A 15,633-nucleotide genomic window follows, 5' to 3' on the forward strand; every position below is an offset into this window, starting at 1 on the left:
TGGTGAAAAAATTGTTTGTCATGCGTAGACAACATTCAAAGCTTTTAAGGATCTCAATGTACTACTATGTGTGTGCTCAAAGATGCACGTGGACACCCAACTGGATTGGCACGACTACTTGGTCCATTCACAACAGATTTTGTCAATCCGGTGGGAACAAATCGGATGAAACTGAAACTTGAGGTGCTTACAATGAATGTTGTTAAAATAATGGAAGTAGGGTGGTAGATGGCATGGGAATTTCAGCCAGTAATATAACACACACACACACACACACACACACACACACACACACACACACACACACACACACACACACACACACACACACACACACACACACACACACACACGAAAGTAATCACACCCCTTGACTTTTTTCACATTTTGTTGTGTTACAGCCAGAATTTAAAATGGATTTAATTGGCATTTTTGTCACTCATCCACACATAATATACCATAATGTGAAAGTGGAATTTTTAAATGGAAATTTTAATAAAATAATTAAAAATGAAAATCTGAAATATCAACGCAGAGGTCGGCATTCAGTTGTGTACGTGTGACGTACGTGCATGTGTGCATTTTTAAAATTCATTTTTCGACAACCGTTGGTCTGATTGACACGGAATTTTACCATAGGAGCGCCTCCGCTTGTGGAATTTTTTTATTCATAATTATGACGTCATAGCGCACGTGGTACGGACGCGATCTTGGAAAAACGTTACACCTCTATAACTCTGAAACAACTCGATGGAAAAAATTCAAACAAGGCTCATTGTCAAGTACTCCCCATGGGGAATACGATTTGTTAATGATGATGTCATCGGTGCCTTCATTATGACGTCATCGGTGCCTTCATCATGACGTCATTTGACATGTGCAATGCTTGATCCGATCAGTATGAATTTTGTTTCTCTGCAATTCTTGGTAATCGCTCACGTGGTCTGGCAGCCATATTGGATCAAAGAAAAGAAACCCTTCAAAAACAGAAGAGTTGGCTCACACCAAGTTGACTGCGCAGGGTAAGTGTTCTATGAAATATCATCTAGTTCACTCAAGTATTCAATCCCCAGAGTCAATACTTCATAGAAGCGCCTTTGGCAGCGATTACAGCTTTGAGTCTTCTTGGATATGTCTGTATCAGCTTTGCACATCTGCATTTGAGGAGTTTCTCCCATTCTTCCTTGCAGATTTTCTCCAGGTCTGTCAAGTTGAATGGAGAGCATCGATGAACAGCAATCTTCAAGTATTTGCACAGCTTCTCGATGGGATTCAAGTCTGGGCTTTGGCTGGGCCACTCAAGGACTTTCACGTTCTAGTTCTGAAGCCATTCCAGTGTTCCTTTGACTGTATGCTTGGAGTCATTGTCCTGTTGGAACGTAAATCTTTGCCGCAGTCTAAGGTCTTTTACACTTTGAAGCAGGTTCTCCTCAAGGATTTGCCTGTATTTGGCTCCATTCATTATTCCCTCTATCTTTACAAGTCTCCCAGTCCCTGCCACTAAAAAGCAACCACATAGCATGATGCTGCCACCACCATGCTTCACAGTATGGATGGTGTTAGATGAGTGATGAGCTGTGCTCAGTTTCCGCCAGATGTAGCGCTTTGCATTTAGGCCATAGAGATCCTTTCTCATCTCATCAGACCACAGAATATTTTGCTCATGCTCTCAGTCTTTCACATGCCTTTTTGCAAGCTCCAGGCATGCTGTCATGTGCCTTTTTCTCAGGTGTGATTCTGTCTGGCCAATCACCCATAAAGCCTACATTTGTGAAGTGCTGCAAAGATTGTTCTTGTGAAACTTCTGAAACTGTTGTCCAGGTTCTCCCATCTCAGCCAAGGAACTCTCTAGTTCTGTCAGAGTGGTCATTGATTGGGTTCATGGCCACCTCCCTAACCAAAGTCCTTCTTGCCCAGTTGCTCAGTTTGGTCGGACGGCTAGCTCTAGGAAGAGTCTGGGTAGTTCTATATTCTTTCCATTTCTTAATGATGGAGCTCACTATGCACTTGGGAAATTTCAACACTCTAGAAATTGTTTTATATCCTCCCCAGATCTATGCCTCCTCACAATTCTATCTCGGAGTTCTACGGACAGCTTCTTGGACTTCATGGTCGAGTTTCTGCTCTGACATGCACTGTCAACTGTGGGACCCTATATAGAAAGGTGTATTTCTTTCTAAATCATGCCCAATCAATTGAATTGGCTACAGGTGGAGTCCAATCAAGTTGTAGAGACATATCAAGGACGATCAATCGAAATTGCATGCACCTGAGCTCAATTTGCAGTGTTATAGCAAAGGGTTTGAATACTTATTGGCTCAAGACATTTCAGCTTTTTATTTTTAATTTATTTGTAAAGAATTCAAAAAAAAAATTCACATTGACATAATGGGGTATTATGTGTACATGAGTGAGAAAAAAAATTATTAATTGAATCCATTATGAATTCAGGCTGTAACATAATATATGTTTACATATGGCTTGTTTTCCGAGAAAAAAAATTATTAATTGAATCCATTATGAATTCAGGCTGTAACATAATATATGTTTATGCAAGTTGCCAGATTGCGCCTGCTGAGGGTAAATGTCGTAACTGCAGCATGTACAATGCTGAATGATACATCATTTAAGAGCTCTTCGGTCCACAAATATAAAAATTTATGCAATCTCAAGTTCTTTGCATTGTTGTAGCACACGTAGTATATATACTCAGTCGTTGGTTCGTACACGTACCAGAAGTTAAAAAAAATTGTTAAAAAGAAAAGCCCAACCTATTCAGTCAATTTTGTCAATGTATCATTACCTTTCCATCGATTTACTTTACTGAGAAACTTTATCAGTCTTAAGAGTTAATGACTATTCTGCTGTTGAAGAAAAATGTTGGAAAAAACGAACAATGCGACTGTCACCAATACGCCTCCACAAAGTCCCACAACGGGTAGATGCCCTCGTTCACTGTCCTAAAAAGAAACAAGTTTGATTTAAATCCCTTCAACTGTTTTCAAGTATCACATTTTCACCAGCCAGGACAGGTTTCACATCGATCGGTGAAGCAATTTCAGATAAGAGAATTTTTTAAATATCGGCTTTCAAGCTAATATGGCTGCCATACCACATGACATATGAACTTTTAAAATGTAGACTCTTTATATGTATGGGTAAGGGATCATGTCTGTGAAGTTTCGTGTTGATTGGATAAGGTTCGTTTTTCTATCCAAGATGGCTGCCAAACCACGTGACCAACGACATCATCATTTTCAAACTATATGCAACAGTGCTGTTAGATGATATTTGTAAAATTTCGCATCAATAGAGTAAGCGGTTTCAGAGATATAATTATTTAATATTTCCCTTCAATCCAATATGGCTGCCACACCATGTGACCAATGATGCTTTTGCGATCATATGTTAATCGCCATGGCTAGTCAATGACACACGTAACGTTTCGAGTCAACCAATTTGGTGGTTTGGGTGAAGATATTTTTTAAGGTTTTAGGTTTAATTCAATATGGCTGCCAAACCATGTGACCTATGATGTCATACATTTAATATTTCAATACAAATGGGTCATAGATCATGTGCATGCAATTTCAGATTTTTAGGATAAGGAATTTGATTAAAACATGTTTGGCTGGTATACCACTTCACCTATGATGTTACCATTATCATGCTTTTGTTCCCAATTGGGAGTACTTGACAATGTGCGAAGTTCAAAATTTTTCCATGCAGCGGTTTCCGAGAAATATTTTTTTTATTATCTACGTTTAATCCAAGATGGCTGCCATACTAGGTGACCTATGACATCACAATTATCATAAAAACGTTCTGCATGGGTGTCACTCCTACCCCGATAGTTTTGCCTCAATCGGACATGTGGTTGCTGAGAAAAACGAGGTTTAGCCAGTAGGGATGGATGGATGGATGTACGGACGGATGTATGGACAGAAGGACATTAATATGTGAGGTGTACCAAAGACCGATCTGACAATGCCTTGTGTGAGAGGAGGCACGAACTTTTACTGGTGGTGTATAATCTCAGTATGGCTGGTTCGCTGCCGTACCAGAAGAAGAAGAAAAAAATCCTGTCAATTCTGTCAACGTAAATTTACCTTTCCATCAAGTTTCCCAAATATTCCTGCAGGACGCACAAGAACAGCCAGAAACCCTCTTCTTGTGAAACCGCCAAAATCAAGACTCTCTGCTCACCTTCACTCCTCCATTCCTCTTTTCTTCCGCCTCTGGAACAAACTCCCTCACTCTCTTCAATCCCACTCCTCCCTCCAGGTCTTTAAAACAGCTGTTCACCACCATCTCTTATCCTCCCCCATCCATAACCTTGATCTTTTTCAACCCCTCGTTAATACACCCCAAATCCACTTTTTTCAATCTCCGTCTTCATTCCTGAAATTCCTAGTAGTGTCAATTTGTTTTATACCATGTACCCCTTCCCTCCTCCTGCCCCCCTCCCCCCAAATCTCTCCCTTCCACAGATCTCCCGATGTCCCTGTTCTCTACTGTTGTGCTTGTGTGCTTCCCTCTCTCTTCCCATCTTGTCTCCCCCTCCCTTTATTGTTTAATGTGTCCGTTTATGTTTTTTGTGCTTTATGTGCTAATGTGTGTTTAATGTGCTAGCTCTTACACGAGCCTCGATCTTGTATTTAAAAAAATATAAAAAATTTAAAAGAAAGTTGCTTCATCGAGAAACCTTAGCAGACTTAACAGTGAGTTATGATTATGCTATCAAAGGATATTCATAACAATCCCCATAAACATTCCACACTCCATTTGAAACAAATTTTCGTCACAAACAGAACCTGGGACTCCTTAATGTTGCTTGCACATTATTTTTATGTACATGTGAGGTGTGCAGAAGGACACTCCAGCAATGCCTTGTGTGAGTGGAAGCGCAAACCTTAATGGGTGGTGTATAATCTAAGTGTTGCTGGTTTGCACACCTACCAGAAGTAAAAAATAAATGACTCTTAAAACCACAAGTTATTCTGTCCAATGAATAACTTCCTTTTCGTCCGTTTAAGTCTGATGTATTCTCCTACAAACGGAATACGAGGAGTCGTGACAACTTGAAATTAGAAGCCATTTTATATCCATCGAACCTGCGCCGATTGTGTGTGAAGCGTAACGTGTTCATTTTCTAATCAAACAAGTGTGTCATTCTTGGCTGCTTGGCAAGGGTGATAATGGGTGTTTTGCTATTGCCTTCCTGGCAGTTACTTAGGGCAGGAATTTACAATTTCAGTAGGATGCCGGTGATAACAAGCCTCTCTTGGTGAAGGACTGTGGGTGGGTGTGGGCTCTGTGGGTTCTTTAACATCCACCAACTAATGATAGCAGATGGCATACCATCAATCAAATGATGATTGACGATTGATTTCATATTGATTTCACACCATGACCTGATCTATGTTAATCAGGTCATCATGAACAAAGAAAACAACTGGATGGATGGGAAAACTGGATGGGATCATCAGGTCATACGTGAGCATTGTGTCCTTCTTTTCAATGATTGCTTTTTGTTCACGCTTCCATGAGTTTTGTGCAACTAGGATATTCAAATTTCTGCAGATGTGCCAGTGGATTACTCTACATACCTTGTTGTGCCTTTGGATGTACAGCTGTTCTGACATGAGTTATTTTTGCATCCTGATAAGAGGTGACTTGTGTTTTCTGTTTCTCCCTTGCAGAACCTACACTTGTCCGATTGACTCAGTCCTGCGATCTTTTAAAATCCATTGGTGTGGTGTCCCTGGTCTTGAGCATTAATTAATGATTTGTTCTCTGTCTCAGTTAGGCTGCCCTCTCATTAGCCATTTCATTGATTCCTTTTTGTCTATCCCCAATCTGTCCAACTCTTTATTTATATTTCCCTGCTCTTTTGTCTTTCTCCCACATATCTCTCTATATTATAAAAGAAAGTTTTTGTTTGTTTGTCTGCGCAAGCTAATCTCCTGAACAGTGAAAGATAGGAGGATACCTCCAATACAAAAAATGTCGGGACGGGCCCCGGGAAGGTTTTAGGCGAGGTGGCGAGGCCGGTCGAGGCCCATTTCGCAATTAAAAGTTGAGCTGAAATTATAGTAGTCAATCTTCAACGGCCACGAGCAAAAGCTGAATTGTAGTAGTAAATTCATTCAAAAAGAACTTAAAATGTCGGGACGGGCCCCGGGAAGGTTATAGGCTAGGTAGTGAGGCCTGTCGAGGCCGCTTCGGCCAGGCTGGGCCCATTTCACAATAAAAAGCTGAGCTGAATTGTCGTACTCAATCTTCTAAGGCCGCGAGTAAAAGCTGAATTATAGTAGTAAATTTATTCAAAAAGAACCCGGGCAACGCCGGGTGCTTTCGGGTAGCATATATGTGTGTGTGTGTGTGTGTGTGTGTGTGTGTGTGTGTGTGTGTGTGTGTGTGTGTGTGTGTGTGTGTGTGTGTGTGTGTGTGTGTGTGTGTGTGTGTGTGTGTGTGTGTGTGTGTGTGTGCAGCTGATGATCCCTGCAGTCGGGAAACTAGTCAATTGCTTACAGGTTAAGGTTCTTGCTTTAGGTAGAGAAATTACGTTTGAGGTTTACAATTTAAATAAAGTTGAATATGGGATGTTGTGAAATTAACATCATTTACAACAATCCTTTAAATTATTTATATTTAAGTTTAGGAACAACCAATACTGTACAATTAATTAAATGCATTTTTAGATAAGAATTGAAAAAGAGAAATAAGAGTTGAAAATCATAAAAGGTAGAATTGTGAGAAACAAAAATAGAAAAACAAGATGTGTGTGTGTGTATATGTGTGTATATGTGTGCATGTGTGTGTATGTGTGTATGTATGTGTGTGTGTGTGTGTGTGTGTGTGTGTGTGTGTGTGTGTGTGTGTGTGTGTGTGTGTATCTATCTCTTTGTGTCTCTCTATCTATCTATCTATCTATCAATCTATTGTTGTTGTGTGTGTGTCTATCGGTGTGTGTGTCTGTCTATCTATCGATATGTATATGTCCATCTATCTATCTGTGTGTGTGTGTGTGACTGTCTAACTATCTGTCTATGTGTGTGTCTGTCTATCTGTCTGGATTTGTCTATATATTTGTTTGTCTACCTGTGTGTATATCTATCTATATATCCATCTATCTATGTGACTCTGTCTGTCATATCTATCTCTGTGTGTATCTATCTGTCAGTATGTCTGTCAATCTATATATGTGTCTGTGTGTATCTGTCTATCTATGTGTCTGTGTCTATATATTAGTCTGTGTCTATCTCTGACAGTCTGTCCGTTATAAGAATGCCCTTGTGTAATGTCTGTGTAATGTAATGTTGTATTGTCTGTCTATCTATGTATTTATCTGATGTAGTAATGTGTGATTGTTGTAAGAATGTGCTTTGGCTTTTATGAGGGAGAGGGAGTGGGAGGGAGAGGGATAGGGAGTGGAAGGAGGGGGCAGGTGGTTTGGGTTTGGAAGGGGTAGGGAGAGCAAATGAACAGAGTTGGGAGGGGGAGGTTTACACTTTGGAGCGGGGGTTGGGTTGAGGAGATTATCATACACAATGCCTATGTAAATGCATTGTTTTTATGGTGTAGCCCATTGGGCAATGCTGACTGGAACAGCGTTTCTGTCCGTCTTGTGTATGTATGTATGACCCTCATAAATGTCCACTAATCAGAGCTGAGTATCTGGTCACATGACAGGGGGAGAGCACATCCTCCACTCAGCAGATACAAGCCCAGCTACGCTGTTGTTAGACTATCCTTCTTGTTTTGTATACATAGCTGAGGAGCAAGTACACGAAACGGATTGGGACGTAACAGACAAAAACAGGATGCAAAACATGCATGAATATAGAAGGAAATTCCAAGGAGGAAAAACTGGAAAATTAGGAGGGAATTGGGTGGGGTTAACAAGGGTAGAAAAGATCATGGTTTTGATTGGGGATGATCTGACATGGTAATGAACAGCTGTCTTGAAGATCTGAAGCGAAGAATAAGATTGAAGAAGATGTGGAAGTTGATTAGACAGGCAGGAAATAAGAGCAACAAATGAGTGGAGGTGAGCAGTCATCCTGGGTGTGACACATTCCAATTATCTTGAAGGCCTTGGTTTCCACAGCATCAAGCTGAGCAAGATGTGAGGCAGGTGAGTCAGCCCAGAGGGGAGAGCAGTACTCCTAACTGCGGATAAAGGCCTTGTCAGTGGATAGGAGTTCAGGTGTGCTAAGTGTTACGTATTCCTCCCCAAACCCTGGTTACGGTGCCCCTCAGAGTCTCGAGAGGGAACGCGGCAGAAAGATTTGTTATTTTGAGTGTTCTAATAAACCATGGTAAAACCACACCAATGCAATTGTAGAACAAAATAAGTAATTGTATTAAGACCTCTTACATACACAATAATACTATTACAGAAAGTACACTGAAAATGTCACTTGCATCAAATGAACAATACATATGATGGTGCCATCATTCCCCAATGTTCTCAAAGCAATAAACTCATGATACGCCAACCGTGAGTGGAATGTAACAATCCCAAAGTCCGTGAACAAATCCCCATGCGGGGTGAAGGTTGAAGTCATGTAGAACGACAAGAACAGGCAGGTATCGGCACAGCTGCGAACAAGGAGTTACGATGTGAGATTTCGATGTGGGAATTGAGCCGATATGGGAACCAACGGCGCTCCACACGATGATGTCGATATGGGAATCCCAACAACAAAACACGAAGCACCAGGCGGGCGGCCTCTTCGAGGAAAAAATGGCCGATTGGCCTGTAATGTTGGCTCTTGCTTTCCCACCAACAATAGCTCACGCTCGGTAATACAACCTGAGATGCAGGTGTAATTGCAATCGCAATATGTGACGATGTCATGGGCAATCCCTTTCATGGGTAGCCTCAACTCGTTCGCGACCAATATCAAAAAAGTCCACTCGCAGCCTCAATGCGACTCACGGCCGTATCTCTCATGGCCGTCTCCTTCCCTCCGATCTCCTCCTCTTTCCTCTTCTGGTTTGTTTGCCACGTTTTCCTTTTTCCTCCACAAACATTTATTTTTACCTTTAACTAAAGTCAACTCCATTTCACACAAAAATCTTAACAACAATATTACCTGAAACTTAAAAAAATCCTACAAGTATATAATAACAACAAAGGCGGAAGTGACGAATCCATAACATAAGGAAGAACTTTCTATGACGGAGGATGCCCAGTCAGCGGCTGTATTTGCAGGCCAACGTTAAAATGTGGTTTGCCCAACAAACATCATGGCTGACAGGGAGACCCAGGAGTTTGAATGACTGAACACCAAGAGAATTGTTAAGAAAGTAGACAGTCGGGTTTGTCAGATGGTCTTTTCAGAGAGAAGTGAGACTTGACTGGATTGAAAGGCATATTCCAAGTCTTTGACCAGGTTGCAATTTGGTCAAAGTCTGAATCGATGGAAGAGGCTGCAGCATGCTTTGCTGAGGGATGAGGGATGTCACGGCAGAGGATGGTGTCATCAGCAAATAGATAAAGGATTTTCCAGCGAGTCAGAGAAATCATTGATGAAGATCAGGAATTGGACTGGGCCCAGAACACTGCCTTGGAGCAGTCCAGCCTTGATAGGTGGAGGAGATGAAAGGATTCCATTGAGTGCCACACATTGGCTACGAGAATAGAGGAAGTCAGTAAGCCATGTGTGGAGTTGGCCTTGGATGTAATAGGCAGACAGTTTGGAGAGCAAGGCAGGATGCCAGACTGTATAAATCTATAACCTGTAATCGTCTGTTCCTCAGTGTAGTTCTTCCACAAAATTTTGATTATCCACTTGTATTGCTTCAGCTCCACTTGGCCCCTTGTTCCATATACCTCGGGGAGGCTCTCCTTAGGAATTCTTTTTAACTTGGGTATGGTTGCTTTACTTCCACTACTCTTTGATGTAAAACGACATTCGTTCTTCTTGTCGCACAATGCAATATTCCCCAATAACTATTACTCCATTGAATTCTTGAAAAATTCAATAACCGTTATATAGAGGTCTTTCATGTGACACCGAAGGTTATATGACCTTTGCTTGTTTTGCCATTTTGTAGGTCAAAGTGACCTTCCTTAAATGTTTTTTTTTTAATTCTTACACGAAACTGCAGTTATTTACGATGCCTGAGACTTGCTGTGCATTCAGTTGCACTAATTGTAATGGAGATAAGCCAGGGGCTCACTTTCTACCGATTACCAGTGGACTCTGAGTGCCGGAGAAGACAGATAGCCGACATAGTGTCAGGACTGGCAGCCAATTGAACATTCCCAAGTTTGCGGACAGTATTTTATTTCTGGTCGGTCTATTAATGTAAACAGGCTTGTTGGCGTTGTACAACAGGTCCAACTATTAAAGATACGAGTATAAAAGTTGATTGTCACCAAAACAAGATGAGTCTTGATAATTATAATATCTCTTGCAGATGTCGGTGATGGATACCTCTGGGACCCTGCCAGGGGTTGCTCGTAGGTGGGCCTGAATTCCGTGGGGCATTAGGGTTTTCATAGAAAAGTGGACCGTTCTGCCCCCAAGTGAGGAGTTTTTGTGGCATTCCTGTAGGCAAATATAACATTAAATATTGGGGTTTTCGACTTGCGGTAAATTATTCTTATCTGCATTGTCCTCTTTCATGTGTGACATAATTTCAGTGTATTGTACACATACTCGCACAACATTTTCATTTTAGTGTGATAAAAGTCTTTAAAACACCAGGTACATCCACCAATGGCACTGTTGCTTTGCTGAGCATCTAGTTTATTGCGTTTTGATGTCAATTTCTTTTCATCTGGAGCAATGTTTTCACAAACTCTGATTCTGTCTGCATCCCCTTCGTCGTTGTCCTTTGTATTAATGTGCCGAGGTTTTCTTTTATTCGGTTTTTGTTGATCATCCACAAACCGTTAAAAAGGGAAGATGTCAGCGGGAATATGTCCTTCTGATAGACACATGAGATTAGACATTCCGCTTCATCAGCTTGTCACCAATTAGGCAAGGCAGGCCAATAGCTCTACCACTAGGACCTGAAATGCAGAGGAGGTGTGGCAATGCTTTGTGATACAGGGATCTTCTGCTTTTGCTAAAATTATTTAATTTTCATTGGTGGTCATCGGGCCCGTGACAAGTACCATGTCTTCATTGTACTGTAAACAATTGTGAAGACCTGAGAGAGGCTGGAAACGCTTGTAGCTACAGAAGTTTGATTTTGTCACTCATGACATGTTGACCTCTTTTGTTGTCCCCCGTCGCACCGCGGAGCGAAAGGGGGACTATGGTTTTCCCCTCCATCCGTGTGTCCACCCATCCGTCCGTGCGTGCGTGCGGGCATGCGTGCATAAGCGAAGGACCGCATTCGAATTTGGTGTGTGGGTGCAACCCACGTCAAAATCCAAGATGGCCGCCACCATGTATATCTGATGCCATGTATGTCTGAACCTTGTGAGCGAAATATCTTGAAAAATAAACGAAGTACTAACTTCTAATCTGGTGTGTGGGTGTATCTACGCATAAGGAAGAATGCTATTGAAAATTGGGTCGCCACGTCAAAATCCAAGATGGCCGCCGCCATGTATGTCTGAACCTTGTGAGCGAAATATCATATCATAGCATGTTTTCTGCGTCTTCCACTTTGTCAACTCACATCACTTCCCCGACGGGGGGACCGAGGCGTAACGCTTGTTTTACTTAGCTGGGCCTACAAAATGGCAAACCGCAAATGTGATGATGCCACAATATGACGTCAGTGAAAGATCTTCAAAGAAGAGTCACATTATGAGTCATATACAGCATTTTTATTGTTAAGCTTTAGTGTGATAATTGCTGTATATAGTGAAGTGGTTGTGATTTTGGTTCTCTGCTTGTGCAGTTAAATTGTCTTTTATTGTAAAAAGACCAATCGGATTGACCTGGTAATGTTCCCCTGGCTCATCGTAGAGAACGCAGATTCAATCCCAGACACCACATGTCTTAATCCGTTATCTACCAAACCCAAATTCAAATCCAAAATACCACATGTATTAATCCTTTATCTACCAAGCCCAGATTCAAATCCAAGATACCACATGTCTTAATCCGTTATCCACCAAACACAAATTCAAATCCAAAATACCACATGTATTGATCCTTTATCTACCAAACCCAGATTCAAATCCCAGACACCACATGTCTTAATCCGTTATCTACCAAACCCAAATTCAAATCCAAGATACCACATGTCTTAATCCATTATCTACCAAACCAAAATTCAAATCCAAAATACCACATGTATTAATCCTTTATCTACCAAACCCAGATTCAAATCCAAAATACCACATGTCTAATCCGTTATCTACCAAACCCAGATTCAAATCCAAAATACCACATGTCTTAATCCATTATCTACCAAACCCAGATTCAAATCCAAAATACCACATGTATTAATCCTTTATCTACCAAACGCAGATTCAAATCCAAAATACCACATGTCTCAATCCGTTATCTACCAAACCCAGATTCAAATCCAAAATACCACATGTCTTAATCCATTATCTACCAAACCCAGATTCAAATCCAAAATACCACATGTATTAATCCTTTATCTACCAAACCCAGATTCAAATCCAAAATACCACATGTCTCAATCCGTTATCTACCAAACCCAGATTCAAATCCAAAATACCACATGTCTTAATCCATTATCTACCAAACCCAGATTCAAATCCAAAATACCACATGTCTTAATCCGTTATCTACCAAACCCAGATTCAAATCCAAAATATCACATGTCTTAATCCGTTATCTACCAAACCCAGATTCAAATCCAAAATACCACATGTCTTAATCCATTATCTACCAAACCCAGATTCAAATCCAAAATACCACATGTCTTAATCCGTTATCTACCAAACCCAGATTCAAAATCCAAAATACCATGTCTTAATCCGTTATCCACCAAACCCGGATTCAAATCCAAAATATCATGTCTTAATCCGTTATCTACCAAACCCAGATTCAAATCCAAAATACCACATGTTTTAATCCGTTATCGAACAAACCCAGATTCAAATCCAAAATACCACATGTCTTAATCCGTTATCTACCAAACCCAGATTCAAATCCAAAATGCCACATGTCTTAATCCGTTATCTACCAAACCCAGCTTCAAATCCAAAATACCACATGTCTTAATCCATTATCTACCAAACCCAGATTCAAATCCAAAATACCACATGTCTTAATCCATTATCTACCAAACCCAGATTCAAATCCAAAATATCACATGTCTTAATCCATTATCTACCAAACCCAGATTCAAATCCAAAATACCACATGTCTTAATCCATTAATTATCTACCAAACCCAGATTCAAATCCAAAATACCACATGTCTTAATCTGTTATCTACCAAACCCAGATTCAAATCCAAAATACGACATGTATTAATCCGTTATTTGCCAAACCCAGATTCAAATCCAAAATATCACATGTCTTAATCCATTATCTACCAAACCCAGATTCAAATCCAAAATACCACATGTCTTAATCCATTATCTACCAAACTCAGATTCAAATCCAAAATACGACATGTATTAATCCGTTATCTACCAAACCCAGATTCAAATCCAAAATACGACATGTATTAATTCTTTATCTACCAAACCCAGATTCAAATCCAAAATACGACATGTATTAATCCGTTATTTGCCAAACCCAGATTCAAATCCAAAATACCACATGTCTTAATCCGTTATCTACCAAACCCAGATTCAAATCCAAAATACGACATGTATTAATCCGTTATCTACCAAACCCAGATTCAAATCCAAAATACGACATGTATTAATCCTTTATCTACCAAACCCAGATTCAAATCCAAAATACCATGTCTTAATCCGTTATCCACCAAACCCAGATTCAAATCCAAAATTTCACATGTCTTAATCCGTTATCTACCAAACCCAGATTCAAATCCAAAATACCACATGTCTTAATCCGTTATCTACCAAATCCAGATTCAAATGCCATATACCACTTGTGTTTGTTGATTGACTGCTTTTCCAAGATTCAAATTGATTCCATACATCATATCTGTGTCCATTGTCTACTAATGTCCTTGCTATTCACATAAAAGTGATTGTCCTGCCTTGCTATTCATTTGTCCTGCATGTGCTCGATTGGAAAGCTTCTCCCTGAGCCTGAGATCAGTATGAAGAAAAACAACAACAAACAAGATCGATAGTCCAACAACGGCACAGCCGGGCTTGTTTGATACTTTAGTTTAAGAAGATAGCATGACCTGGGTGGGGATACAAGTTACCAGTTAGCAAACAGTGCAAGTATTATTATTTTTTTGACTTCAGGCATGGACAGCCGGTTTGTGAAGGACTTGGACAAAAACGTACCCAGTCTGAATGTTGCTATATCCAGTCAATGGCGAAAGTGCAAATGGGGAATTCGCAAATGTCATAGATGGAAATCCTTACATCATTTCCTCATTCTGCTTTAAACTCAATATCTCTATATTTTCATTCCAAGCAGCATCGTTCATCATTCCAATCACAAAGCAATACCATGGTATTAATACCGGTATATCAAAATATAATGTTAAATCACGATCGTATTGGGATATTATCAAACGAGCGAACCGTTGTCATCTGTTCACTTCCGGATTTGGGAGCAAGGTCCATATTGATCACATTTCAAAATCATAATTGTATTGAGGAATTTCTTCGTCATACCTAAAAGAACCGCCTTTAGAGGCCGTTTCCCCGCAGAGCAGGGGTCGGCCTTTTTTTTGGGCACCATGGTCCCCTTTTTGAAGCAATGTTTTACAGCCGGATGCCCTTCCTGCCGCCAACCCTGTTAGTCGCCTCTTGCAACACACAGGGAATCACCAGTGAACTGGTACTCAATTTGTCGACCTTGGAAGGATGACAGGCCGAGTCAACCCCCCTGGTGTTAATTCAGCGATCGACTGGGATTTGAACCCAGGATCCTAGGATCCCAAGCCAACACCCTCACCGCTAAGCCAACACCAGGCTCCTTAGTCATACCTAATATGCAACTGTAATGGTTACAAAATGCTACTGTAATGGTTAAGGTATCTTAGTCATACCCAAAACATCATACCTACCTTATGACACCCGCTGGGACCCCAAAACGTTCCACAGAAGATTATTGTATTTCGTTTTAGTAAAATATGCAACTGTAATGGTTACTAAATGCTGTCCCCCTGTCATGTGACCAGATCCTCAGCTCTGATTGGTTTGTGGGGCAGACAAATGCTGTTCTAGATGGAATTGCCCTACGGGCTACTCCCTAAAAAGCAATTTCATATTTCTTCGGTCACCACATGATCTCTGACGCAATTCCTGCAACCTCAATTGCGTTCTGTGCTCTTTGGCCATCTATATAAATTGGTCAGGATAAATTGGACGCTCATAGCAGTCAACCAGAGCGTCCGTTAGGCGCCCGCAGCCGCTGGGGGCCACCCGCAAATAGGGGCCCCCCACATCAACTTTCTTTGAAGCCCAGTTGTGCAACATAGACGTTTCCAATAACACTCTCCTGCAGGCCGACCGGCTCCCAATCGCTTCACTGATGGGTTTAATGAAAGACATCATTATGCACTTCACAACCACATGGTA

At 40.8% G+C, this 15,633-nt stretch overlaps 1 protein-coding gene across 3 annotated transcripts in view; it reads right to left on the reverse strand.

Annotated features, from left to right (window-relative positions):
• Window positions 1-15,633, reverse strand: part of LOC137431716 (tomoregulin-1-like) — a 147,158-nt gene that overhangs the window by 92,114 nt on the left and 39,411 nt on the right. The window lies entirely within an intron of this gene.

This window comes from Myxine glutinosa, chromosome 7 (assembly GCF_964187855.1).
Source record: "Myxine glutinosa chromosome 7, kmMyxGlut1.1, whole genome shotgun sequence".
NCBI lineage: Eukaryota > Metazoa > Chordata > Myxini > Myxiniformes > Myxinidae > Myxine > Myxine glutinosa.